The 14,184-nt window shown below is 43.6% G+C and overlaps 1 protein-coding gene across 8 annotated transcripts in view; it reads left to right on the top strand.

Annotated features, from left to right (window-relative positions):
• LOC105832186 overlaps positions 1–14,184 on the top strand; it is a 546,626-nt gene that overhangs the window by 418,867 nt on the left and 113,575 nt on the right. The gene's annotated exons all lie outside the window — the stretch shown is intronic.

Here is a 14,184-nt window from a genome sequence, read left to right as displayed (position 1 = left end):
TAAATCAGATGGAACGACCGCGCGTGTTCTCAATGAGCTAAATGGACATTTTTCTTTAAAAAGAAAATTAACATCGTGAATGCTAGTCATTAGTCTTTGTAAGAGCGAGGATAAAGTATTATTTATTTATTGAAATATTCCGGAACGTGTATGAACGTAAATGAATGAATATAATATAGGATTTTATTATAAAGATCGTTTGATTTAGACTTAAAGCGTAAAGTCTCAGCGCATACAGACACACACTCTGTTTCTTTCTGTCTATATGTTTCACTTTTTTTTACTCTGGCAATGTGAATGCAACGCGCTGCAGCGGACGTCGCCGTTGAAAGCGGGCGAACTGGCCGGAGATTAGAAACATTTTTCTAGTAGAAGTGGAACGTACCTAGCGCAACTAGTTTGCTCGCGAGCAGGAAGGAGTTGTCGCAACTGGAGCTAACTCGAGAGAATGCAAGAATCGTGAAACGCCGTCGAATTGTGATCTTTGTCTTAATAAAAAAGAAAAGTTTTATTTCTTCAAATAAAAGCGTTAGATGTTACGATTCTTAACAGTTTAAAAACAGACAATGAAAGATTATCCGCTTGATTCCAGTTTACGATCTCCAGTTTACGGAAACGTACCGCGCTGATCCGAACAGAGAACGAAGGCGAAATTAGGAGCAAGGACGAAAACATGGGTTTACATCCGGGGAAGGGTCGATCTGCCGGGCAGTCGTGCTCGGTGCACGATTCACGTAGCCATCGTAAAGGTGGACGGTGGAAACGAAGAAAATTAGAAATATCCGGACAGCGAGGATCCGGATGCGTCACTGGGAACGTGCTCCTCGCGCCGGTCGCGGCATTATCGTTGCACGCGCGTTTGTCTATACGTGTGTGTATGTGAGTATACGTGTCACTAGCCGTCGGATCGCTTGCGCACGTTTCACGACGGGTACGGTGAAGGTAGTATTCTCCCCGTTTCATTTTTCACCCATGTGTCCATGTCTCCTTCCGCGCGTGACGTCTCCCGACGTCGATACGTCGGCGTCGATCGTGCTCGGCGCTGAGGTGTGATTTAATTAAATACAGCGGTATCGGGCGAAATTGGTGATTACCGCCGGCATCGACCGCGAAATCCATCGAGAAATTAAAGACGGGCGCGTCTCGTCTACGGCGGTGTACGTGACGTGGACGTACGGCTGGAATTTTCGACGTTATTTCGATAATCGAGTCGCGAGAGACAGGAATATAGTGGGCGACAAGATGAAATTAAAATGATAACACGGGCGAAAGTGAAAAAAGTATCACGGATAAAGTGAGACAATAGAGGATCGATAATGGGATAGTTTTGTAATTCGTGTCTTTCATGTTGAAATTGCAAAGATGTTATTATCCAGGCTTTTCTTTCCGCGGTAGACCGCGCAGAATTGCGCTATGCAATCACGAGCGAGCGGATAAATACGGTTTTACTTTGCGAGCACTCGTCATGAAAAGCCGCCACGAGACGATACGATCGGCCGACCTCTGAACAAAGTCTGAAATCTTCGTGTTTCTCGGACTAACGAGCGGGTCGCGAGACGTTCCTCCCGATCTACCGCGATGATGGATCCCCATTGTTCGGCGTGCCAAGCAGGATGGGAGTTCTCAAGGCTTCGTGTACGGAGGGCGTTAAATGGTTCGTAGAGTGACTTTAGCGTACGAGGGGAGAGACGGTCGGCGACAGCCACGTGGACAAACTGGGACCCCCCCCCCCCCCGCGAACTTAATTCCGGTGTCGACGTGATCGCACGGCTGGCGAGGCAACAATAACAGGGTTCACCCGTCTCACCCGTGATTTCGGCAGGTGATGGAAGAAGTAGGGGAAATTATGGGTTATCGTCCGCGAGACGAGATGATCGAGCCTGCCGGGGCATAATAGCGGTGCATCCGACCGTTCTCGAGCGATCGCTCCGTGCGGGCGACGATTATAATAACTTTTTGTCGCGGGCGCGAGACACTCGGAAGAGGGATCGAGATCTTTGATCGCAACGAATTTGGATTGATCGTCAGAAAATACAGGAAGCGTCGTAATATCCTCAAGTTTAATTTTGATGACAGCCTTCTGCGAACACTAAAAAAATTATCTTTTAAAACACAAGCTGCTGCACTCTAGGAATTTAATATTTTAAGTATTTAAATCTTTCATTGGAAATTAAAGATGAGCGAATAAAGATTTTTTTCTTAGGCCAAAATTTTGCTGGAATTGAATCGAATTTCGAATCAAATTATTGAAACATAACATTCAATTATTACTGAATTTTATTATATAGATAGTAAAACATTTTCTATATAAGAAAAATAATATTAATTACATGATTGAAAATTGTCAAATAGTCCGTATATATATTTCCGATTTTTTTATTATATATAAGATTTGCTGGGCAATAAATTGCTGTTAAATTATCATAATTCATGCGGTACAATCCCATTACAGCTTCTCGTATCGCTCTACGGTCGCAAAAAGGAACGTCCGGCATCAATGTGCCGGGTTTATTCCGGTCGCGGAGTAAATTCAAGCGCATTAATAAAACCCTGAATAAGCAAAAGGTAAGGTCGTCGGGGCACATAAAGATAATATAGCGCTTACGAAAGGGCAGGCGTACGCAATATGCACGTAGTGGACGAGTCGTGTCCACGGAAAGAAAGGAGCCGTACGTGTCGGTTAAAAGCTCGACGACCCTCCTAGTGGTAGAAAATCGAGTCCTCCCGACCGGCTCTTCCAGACTCTCTCTTTCTCTCTCTCTCTCTCTCTCGTACGTACGGTATCCTGGACGTTATCCTCGTACGCGGGAGAATTTCTGTTGACGGCGCACCGTCGCGATAACTCGATTACGCTATCGCGCAGCGAGAGCGCGGCCTACCGAAGCTGCAGCGTAGCGCTCCGGAAAACGAAGGCCAAGCCTGGGTGTTTTCTTGGTGCCAAGGGCTCCACGCGAGGAGCGATTCAGAATAAGTGGAATAAAAACAGCGAGCGAGGCGGATATTAACGTCGAACGTAAATGCAAATTCTCCGCTGTTGTCGTTGCATTCGGATGATAATAACGCCAGTTCACATGCGCCGTCGTAAAATTGCCGAAGCACGTGTATTCAGAGGTGATCGCAACAAATCGCGCACTCTCTCAGGTGCTCCGTTAAATAAAATCCTAAGTGACTTTACGGAAAGCGCACACCGTTTATATGGTAAAATGCTTGCTCCGTATGCGGACGCATTCGGGATCTCCCGGTGTCCTGAAGAATGACACTAAAATTTCCGAGCTCTCAGCATTCTCCACGCTCCAGTTAGAGGATCCCTCATAAATCCTCACGCAGAACGTGCGCGCGTATCTTTGTCTTTATTTTAAATCCTTCGCAAGACTCCTCGCGATTCATCCGACCTGGTATTAAGATATCCATACGTTTCCTTCCAACGTTCCACTCTTGATCGTCGGGAATTCACAGAAGCGAAGCGAGGCGAACGGTCTAACGTTCCGAGAGGCGACTCCGGTTGCGCGTCTCGTATTCGGAAGGATCGGCTAACGAGACTCCGACTTCAATTCCGAGACTCGCTGCACGCGAAGATCTTTTCCAGGCCGGGGTGTGCTTACGACGTCTCCGGAATCGATCTCGCTCGCCTCTTCCTCCCCTTTCTATTCCTCTCCTCCCTCGCATATAAAACCCTTTCTCGGTGTCGAGGTATCCAAAACGAAGAAATCGAGGGGCACATTCCGCTTGCCGTGAACGATATCGTTTTCAGAAACCGGGACCGAGCCCGGGACGTCATCCGGCGACGTTAATAGAGACGCCAAGGAAAGGGACAGTGATTATATTCTTGGCCACCTGTGCGTGTACGTTTTTGTACACACGCGCGCGCCGGTGTGTGTGTGCGTTTCAGCTTCCAGCGACGATGGTTAGCTAAACCTTTGTTCCAGCAGGTACACTCCGCAGGTCCGTCCGCGTCCGTCGTTTCTCTTTGGTCAGGTGTGCGCGCTTCTTTCTTCTGCCAGCGTTGCCTCCTCCTCCTTCTTTCGCCCTCGTTCTCTCTATCTCTCTCCCCTTCTCTCGCTCCCTCTCTCCCACGAGGACCCTCCATGGCGAACAAGCAAGCTACCTGCGAGACCGCTCTCTGGAGGACTCCGCGGACGTTCTCTCGAGATGGAAGCTATCTTGGGGAATGACGCGCGGACAACAACGGGCGATTATACCTGTTATAGTTTGCCGCCGCGGCGATGATTATGCGGCGCTATGCCTGCAACACACACACACATACACACAAACGCACACATGTACAACCGGTTAGAGACGTAATAGAGCCCAGATTATCTCGCGCGGGATACTCGTTGGATCAAACGATGAAATATCGCCCTAGCTTAGACTGCTCGATCGTAATCGCGTTATTAATCGGTCCGTGTAATCCGAAGCGCGGATTAAATGATAAAATATCGCTCGTTCGAATTACGTTTGATTAGGGCTATCGCAATTAATGTAGGCGGGCGAAGTAATTGCCGGAATAATTTACTCACGCGTTGCAGCTTTCCGCAGATGTTGGCGATAAATAATGAAGGATCTGGACGTACATTACTGTTATTCAGTCGATACTATTTAGCCTTTGCCTCTCGGTCTGTACTTTTCGCAGATGCATAAATACTAGCTGAATTATATTAATCATCGCGTCTCGTATTTTGATTAATGAAACTTCGAGAGAGGTTCACAACTTTGTTCAACTAATATTTTATGCCATTAATAACTAAGCTCCGACTTCTCGCTGCGCTGTTATGATATCATCAAGCAACTTTACGATAAAAAGGCCGGCGGAGCGCCGCCAAGTCATTCTTTTGTTGTTTTACGTTTTTCTACTTAAAAAATTTTTATATAGTTAGCACCTAGCGGGCATCCCCTGGAGAGGTCCAGCTGTAAAGAACTGTGAAATTATTCGCGGCTTCGGGAAACTAGAGACAGGCGCGGAAAAAGCATGGCAGAAGCTGACGGCAGCCGGGGAAAGGTAGGAGAATTCAAGCTGAGAGCATAATGAGCGGGCGGCAGGTAATGAAGACCGCTCAATCTACCCTCTCTCGCACGCGGTCTTTCCCAAAGGGCGTACTCGCGCTCCCTTAACTCCGATCCTCACCGCTAATCCGTTTAATCTCGACATAATTAATCACCGTGACGCTTTAATAATTCTTTGACCTACGCATTACCCGGGCGGAATCCGAAGAAATGGAAATCCGACGAGCCAGGCGTCCGAGGATTTAATACGTATGTTGAAATTTTCGAATCAAGCAGCTTAGAGTTCAAAAGAAAAACCAAGCGGAGACAGAGATCTTAAGCTGCTGAAACGCGTGACGGCTTGTTCAAATATCATGACGTCAGAAAATCTAACAAGTTCGGATAGTTTCCGAAACGCACGGCTCCGAGAAATTCAGAAGGTTCACGAATTAACAGCACCGGGACACCACATATATCATACGTATATACACAAATCATGTCGAGAGCCACGTCAATCCACGACAAATTCTTTGAGTAGAGTCACCATTTGCATTTTTCGTGACAGAAACTCCGAATTCACTGTTTGCCGTCGCATTCATTCGGACGCGTCGACGGTACACTATCGATCGCTCTTCCCGGTTCCTGAGCTGCCAGGTGCCTTCGATTTTTTTCCCTCCGTCCCTTCGAAACGGCCGTTGACGAGGACGAGGCTCGTCGCGGTGACAGTTTGCAGAGGATTTTCCATGGGGTGGCTTTATCCGCGTGGACCCTCGGTGCTTTTGGGAATGCGTGTTTGTGGACCCCGGTCCCTCCCCCACACTCTAAATGCACTCCGCGATGTTTGCACTCGCGGGATCCAGTGTGGGCCCTTGCGATGATTTTCTGTTTATGTAAATACAAGCGCTTGGAAGACACTTGAGAGAAAATACACCACTTGGTACCACGTAGTTTTGTAACGCAAACTACAACTTAATACTTCTCGTTATATTTCTCGTGTATCTGCAAGTGTATGTTTCAAGTTCTTAATGTTCCATCGACACAGTATTCGAAAATAATATATTCGATTGAGGGAATGCAAAATTTTTTTACTAAAAGAATACAGTTGGCTTTTCAAAGAGTTGATCTAAACGAAAATGCAGTTTGCTTTGAAGAATTATTTTAAAAAAGGATTTATTCGCGTTAATGAAAACTTTACGTTGTTGTATTTTATCTTGGCGTTCGACTTTACCTTTGAAGTTACCTCGAAGAAGATATACGTAAAAGCGGCTCGGCCGAACGGCATACCTGACCGCCAATTATTCCCGCATCTCATCCAACTGCTCCTTCGTCTTCCTCCGCTACCCGTCCTCTCCCTCCCCCAACCTAACCCCTGGCTCTCGAACGCTCGGCGTTTTAACGGACCACCTCAGTCCAAAACACCGGGAAAGATAATTCAGATATCATCCCTCCGATTCCCAAGCAATCCGGATGAACGAGAAAGATCGACCCGTGTCGACGCACAACACGCGGGGTTGCCCGGGGACTCGCGTGCCAACTGACGTCTACCAAAGCGGGCCAGGTTATAAACCGGCGATTACTGACCGACCCCGAACAGCCGGGTGAAGCGCAGAAAAACGGGGGGTCCCAAAAGGTGATCGAAATAGAGATTAAAAAAGAATCTTTGGTGAACAATATCGTTTTTTGTGTGAACATCGATAGGAAATAAGAATATCAGAATTGGATCGATAGAGAAACCAGAAGTAAAGGAGAAAGAAACAGATCAATTTATATTAAAAGAAGTTAAAGTACATTTTAGATTGGTAAACAAATTTCATTCAAAAAAGTCACAGAGAATGGAGCTTTAATTATTAAATTTTCCTATAGATTATCAAACTGTCGGCTACTTCTAGCAACGTAAAATTTAGCAAGAACAGATTTTTACGAGCTAACGTGTGACCCTTTTTTCCTCGGGATACCTCTTCGTATATCTTTTCCTCCCAACTCATTGAAGGTGCAAATGGCGATCATCGGTCACACCAGAGACAGCATTCCAACTAAATTCAGGTACAAAGAGCGACGGCGAAGAGTGCGAGCGGAAGGATAAGGGCCGAGTGGAGTGTGCTCGTGAGGTCTTCCTGCTGAGAGTCCCGGAGCCCCGAAGATCGCAGCCGCGCCGAGGGATTAAAGCGTTAAGAGCGCCGATTACACTCACGACGAGGCGTGAAGCCTCGCACCGGATCGATCTTCAGGGATTTCTTCCGTGGCAGGGCGACCAGTGCCCTAGCAGTGACGTCTGAAAACAAAACCCCGTAACTCGTTCATCTTGTTCGGGTAATGAAAAAAAAACAGTGATCTTAAAAACATTGATATTATTGTATCGATGAAATTAATTTCTAAAAAGTTGAAATTATTAATTGTTAATATTATACGTATATAGTATAATATTAAATACATAAAAATATAATTATACGTAATACGAATGTGATACAAGAATAATATTGAATATAAATATTGATAAGCAATGGTTAATACGGGAAAAGCTATTTAAAAAAATTGTTATTAAAGCCATAATTAATGAAGTAAAATTACTAATGTAAATTTGACACTTTGCATTATTAATTTTTATTTCGTGTTTTATATGGCTGACAAAACATTAATAGTTAATAGTTAATTTTCTAACGACTTTTTATTATTAATTTTATACTTTTAATCAAAAATGACGTCACTATGAAGGCATGTTATTACAAAGCCAGACATGTGATGAGTAAATTTTTACATAATGCAATATTGTGCGCACAAATTCACATACAAATGTGAAACTTTACATTTTAAATGTGCATAGATTGTGTAATCAGTTTTATTGTTGCGCATAATTTTTTCTAAAGGTGGTGATTCTTTTTCATTTTAAAGTTGATCTTTTTAACCAGATATGTGTATAAATTACCGCTATCATTACACTATATACGTAATATAACAAATTTCACAAATTAAGTTTTTTAGCACTGATATAAACTCAATTCTAGAAATAAAATTTTATATGGATATAGGTTCATATTTCACTATATCATAAATATTTATTATAGTAATATCATAATTACTTATCGCAACACGATCATTTGGTTACAAGCCTAATGTAAGTAAGGACTACTTTAAGATATCTACTTTATGTTGATTTCAAATTACTTCGATAAATTTGTCCCGGCCAAGAAAGGGTAAGAAAACTTCTCTCTCTTTCCTTCTTTCTTCCTCTCTCCTTCTTTCGCGAGCGATTGAGACGTGAATTCGCATTCGAGACGGCAAAGTGCGTGGATCGCGTCGGAAACCGGAGAGTCCCGTGGCAGGATTTACTGCTTTGTTAAGTTTCCAAATAAGCCAGCACGCGAGCACGCGCGGCACGATGAGAACGATGAGAACGATGGTTCACGAATGCGTTAGGCGTGCAAGAACGATGGTTCAATTAAGGATGTACCGCCGGTTACTCTTGCCGAGGAGTATAATCCCTCCCGGCACTCGTCCTCGAGACTCGTCTTTCTCTCCTGTACGCGCAGTGAAAACTTCACGGCCACTTCTTCTCCGGCTCCGAGGAAAACTTCCGCTGTTTCTCTTGCCGCGCGAGACGTTGCCGGAAATCTCGAATTACCGAGGCGTTTTATGTTAAGAGCGTTGGCCATTTTATTCCGGGATAGGGGTGACCACGCGGCGGCTTTACCCCTTCTTTCGGGGGGGGATTAGAAAATGGATAGGTCGATGGCACGCCAAGCCCGAACCAGGGAAAAATTAAGGCGTGTCCTTAGCGACCGATCACGATAAAATATAGGAAATGAGGAACATATAAATTAAACAGTCGAGAATAATTATATAAACACAGACTTTATTCGTTAGGATGACGAAAGGAAAATTGGGGATAACTTCATTTACGATTCGAGATTTATAACTCAATCAAATAATTTACATGGGTACTAATTTATTTAATGTAATACCATTAGATTTAACTTTGATATGAATTTAAAGTCCAATTTCGAGATTTATTTAAATTATCGTGGTAAATAGGAATGCTCACTAATCTGCGAGCTGTCATACGTCGATTGTGTTAGCGATATATATTTCCTCCTTTTTTTTTTATTACTCTTGCACATTCCGTTTAGGTGCCGCATTTAATCCTCGTTCTCTGCTCACATTGTGCTCCACATTCGCAAAAAATGTCTCCTAACCGGTAGCAAAAAAATCCGTGACGAAATCGCGTCCACTCACGGTGGGTATTCGGTCGTTTCCTTCGAGATACTGCGACGTGACGCTGTACGTGAAGGTCTCCGAAGAACCCTCTTCCTGGAAGGTCGCGCTCGTCATCCACGTTGTGGGACTGCTGAAAAAACGAGACGCGGATGAACTCCGCGACATTGTTCCCCCATCGACGCCCCGCGGCGGCTCTCATCGCCATTCCGGGATCTTCCGCGCGGGACCGTCGTCGACGGTCGAGCTCCGGCCTGACGGATTTATGCGTTTATGGTCGCACCCGAGCCGGCAGGTGGCTAATTGGCGGCACCATGAGGTCGACGAGTCGAAAAAGCAACGACGGAATGAGAGAAACGTCAAAGTGGAGGAAGCGAGACGAAGTACAGCAAACAAGGATTCGGCACACGTGTTGTTTTCGTCACGAAGAATAGATCGTTATGATAATTGGTGTAATTTTCTAGATATCGTTAGGCTGTTTTATGGAGGACAAGTCACTCATGATTTATATATAATCTGTTACAAGTCATCATGGGGAATTATGTTAAGTCCATTATATTGTGGACCTTAGATCTGACGAATAATCCAGAAGGTATTTACGTCTTTCCTCACTCTACCTTAAATGGACCAATTTGAGGTAGACAATATAAATAATATTGGTGCCATTAATGCAATTTTTTAAATAATTCTCTTATGGGAAGAATATCTTCGTCATTTTCCCATGCAATTACGCAAATTACATATTATTTGTAAATACGATATAAAAATACACTATATTTTTTTATTCTTAGCACTTCTAAAATGTTTCCTGCAATTCTATCATTTAGAGATATCATCAACATTTTAAAAATGGGATAGCAAATTTTTATTAACGTAATAATGTAATTCATCACATTAAAATGAGATTGTTTTAATGTTTGAAATCCATCTTAAGATCAACATATCCTACTTGATGGATTTTTTAATGAACTACATTAGAAAATATGCCATCTTGGTTTAGAAAATGTTTTCAAGATCTCGTAAAATAAGAAACACGAAAAAATGTGTCATAATATTTGCCCCTTCGAAACGAACACAAACTTTTCTCTTTGATATGTTTTCGTATCATTAAAGATAACATAGTTATTCCAAATGATCGAGTTACAAGAAACATTCTGTATGCTAACTTACAAGGTTTTCACATGATGATATGTTAGCTATCGATATGTCGTTAAAAAAGGTTCACATGGTCTCGTTAGTATTTTTCGAATTGTTAACGCCCACTTCGTAGACGCTGTTTCTCGGTGCGGTTACATTTGTCACCGCGAACTTATCAAAACAGCCCGCAGAATTTCGAGCCAGCCAACCGCGCGGATGAAACGTCGCGTCGGGTCTATCATTTTCACGAGGGGGAAAAAAAAAAGGAACGCGCGCGACTCGCCCCTGCAAGTGCGCTCGTATGCACCGGCGGCGGCGGCGTGGAAATCGGTGGAAGATACCGGCGGGGAAAAGACACCACCCTCATTTTTCCTCTTCGCTCGCGTACCCCGGCGCACACCCGACATTCGTCATAAGGGCCACTTCATATTGCGCCCCGGGATGAGTTACAGTCGCGCGGGCGGGAGTCGGGGGCGGTGTGCATTCTGCGGGCGAATCCCCGCCCGTTTATCCCGTCCGTCCCGCAAAACACCGCCGCGCGCGACTCCTGAATCCGGCTTTTAAAATTCTCTCGCGGACGAGCGTGCGGGGTATATGTATAGTAATCGAAATGTACACACGCGGCGCCGAAAATAACAGCGCTCGGCCGAAATATACCGCGGCGTTTCCGACGTGGGCATGAGAAACGTTATCGCCGTTCCCGTGTTTGCGTCGCGATAACTTGACTCGCCTCATAGAGGGAAATACAGGCCGCGCGGTCTAATGGTGAACCATAGAAAACGTGATTTCGAATTTCTTAAAACGGACAACTGTCAATTTTTCGTGAGGACAAGTCGCTGAATTAAATATCAAACTCATCCCGGATAAAGGCGACTTTTCAATCGTTTTTCAGTCCGATTACTGCAAATTGTGCAATGCGTATAAATGCATGTAATTTATGGGATTTAAAATATTTCAAGACCCACGGCGACGAACCAATTTTTCTTTTAACGTTATTACAGCCGGACGATGTAATCTCCCCCCCCCCCTCCCTCTCGCTCTTTTGCCGACATTATTTTAACGAAGAATATCGATTATTCAAACTCCAATTAGATTACGCATTCCACGTAACGAGCGTAATGCAATTTCTTTCTATTCTTGATCGTGAAACAAGAACGGGCATTTCAATCCCTAACGAAGGGATCGCGCGCAAACATCCGGTCGTATCGCAGATTCGCGCGACGTTAAAACAAAAACCCCCCTCCGAAGTATTTACTCCCGAAGGGCGCGAATAAAACTGCTAAACCGTCGCCTGGCCGGCGGCGGTTGTAACAAAAAGCTCGCGATTTATTAAGTTTCCGGCGGGTGTGTAGCGTGCAGGAAAAAAATGGGGTGGGGGGGATGAGGGGAGAGTATCGAAAAAGAAAAAAAAAAGAGAAAGTAAAAAAGGGGCGAGTCAGCGAAAGCGGCTGCGTGCGACGGATCTGGCGATAAATCCGCGCCGCGTTTTCAAGGCTTCGGAGTTTCATCGGGAGTCTCAGAAATTTATAAACCATTCCCCTCTTCCGCGCGCGTGTGCATGTGCATGCGTGTGAATATGCACAACCGCTGGCTGCCGCCGCCGTCGACGCCGTCGATCGTAACTATGAATTCCGGCTGATTTTTCCAGCCCTCCTCCCCCTCCCCACACCCTTCTCGCAGCTTCACTCTTCCCTCTGTCTCTCCCGCGTGCCGTCCTCGTGTATGGAGTGACGACCTCTGGCAGCCGTAGGTATCCGCAATTTATTCCCGGACGATAAATCATCGTCCACCTACGCCGGCGATTTCTTTTTGCACCATAAATCAGTGAACCGAGAGACTCTCCCGTACGTAGACACCTGCGACGCAGGGGAGGGGGAGGTTGCGGACCAGGAGAACGTGAATCAGGTCAAAGGGTGTCCGTTTAATTCGTGTCCGACGTCGTCGACGCGATCGCCGAGTGTATCGATAAAGAGGCCTGCCGAGTATCGTCGGGTGTGTTCACCGCTCGGTGGCCTCGTTAATTTTAACGCGTAAGTAATCAATGGGGATCCCGAGCCGACTCTCGGTGTATAAAATTAGATAGAGCAAGGTAATAAACTCATACTTAGAAGCGTGAGGTTGACTCCACTTGTTCACGTGCGTCACTTCACATTAAAAGTATATCTATATCTGAAGATATGCGCATGAAATATCTCGAAACCACCGGATATCCCGTTGACGACTTGGGTTGTAATCTCGGTTTAATTTGCTCTCAAGCTTTTTCTAGTGCTTAAGAATTAGAAAAAGATAGAAAGTAAACCGAGATTAAAGTAAATAATCTACGTTGGTAAAAATAAATGTCGCTTTTAAATGCAATTTACCAAAGCTCGACTGTATTTATTTTTTACTTGTAAAATTTAAACGTAGTCTTTGGCTGCTATTCATAGTTAATTCTTATTTTTTAGGATAATCTTAAGTACTGTCTTAAGTAATGTCATTATAAAGTCGTATTAACATCTTGTACCTCATATGAGCAATAACTACTAATCGGTAATAGTGAATCAGCAATACCCTGACAATATATATTAACTTAATATTATTTCTGTGTTTTTTTTTTCTGTGTCATAGTGTAACTACCGATAAAAATATGATGACGTGTTTTTTTACACATTATGATCACTGTCAATATCTCTGCCATACAATGATATTTATTATTAAAAAAATATACACTGTATTCTACATAAATCTATCAATATTAACCACAATTAATGAAACTGTATGTAAAGTCTCTATTAAGACATCACTTAAGGCGGACTTAAAATAATACTTTATTATAAACACCGGTCTTAAAAATCAATCGACTGATGACAAAGAAAACGCATTGCGATGACCACTTATATTAGTCGCGCAGTTCATCGTCCGATAACGTTCCGATAACTCGCAAACTCTCGATTGAGGCAAAAGAAGGGAGATGCGAGAGGTTCAACGTGAAACATCGAGAAGCATCGTCGAATCAGGCGACGACGGCCGCTATCGAAAAAGCCGTCGCCGGAAGGGAAAGCCCTGACAAGGCGGGAGCCCGAGTGCAGAGAAAGAGAGAGAGAGAGAGAGAGAGAAAGAGAGAACTCTCGCCTGAATAAATCGAAAAAGATTTACATGCGGCTCGTTTGGCACGCCCTGTCGAAACGCGCCGCGACGGGCGTCGATGCCTTTGTCGGCCAGTTTCCACATGAGAGTTTTCACAATTTGGCGACTCATTGAAATTGTAGTGATGTTTACTCGATTATGATGTAAGGATATATACAATATCTCCGTGATGCCGTAGTATGAAGATATATTTTTCTTCTTTTTTCGTTAAAACGTATTTTATGAAACTCTCAGTTTTACAGAATCAAGATAAATTATTCTCATTGTTAACTTGTGATTTATTATTCGAGATTATTTTAAAAAAAGAAAGCATTTTGAGCATATGAAGAGAATATTGACGTTCGTGATGTCAATGTTTGGTTAGCCTATCACTCTGATATATTTTGACAAGTTTTGTGACTTTTGACGAGGCAGATACGCGGCTATCCTAGAGATATATTCAATGTAGATTAAATAAAGCTGCGAAACACGTGTCAACGAATCAAAGATTACTCATGTTTACTCATCGATAATGCATCGTCGCTCGTAGATAGCATTTTTTTATACTCATATTCTTGCTTATACTATAAGATTTCGTTGAAAATATTTTGCTTCGTATATTATTTAGTAAATATTTAATATTAACAATTATATAGATTCATAAAATTATAATATAATTCAGAATATATTGATACTATTGGATTTGATCGATATGAGAACTTTCATAAGTGAAAATATAAATATTAGTTATGG

This window comes from Monomorium pharaonis, chromosome 1 (assembly GCF_013373865.1).
Source record: "Monomorium pharaonis isolate MP-MQ-018 chromosome 1, ASM1337386v2, whole genome shotgun sequence".
Lineage (NCBI taxonomy): Eukaryota > Metazoa > Arthropoda > Insecta > Hymenoptera > Formicidae > Monomorium > Monomorium pharaonis.
The sequence above is the reverse complement of the archived record's forward strand: the minus strand, read 5'-3'. Positions and strand labels throughout refer to the sequence as shown.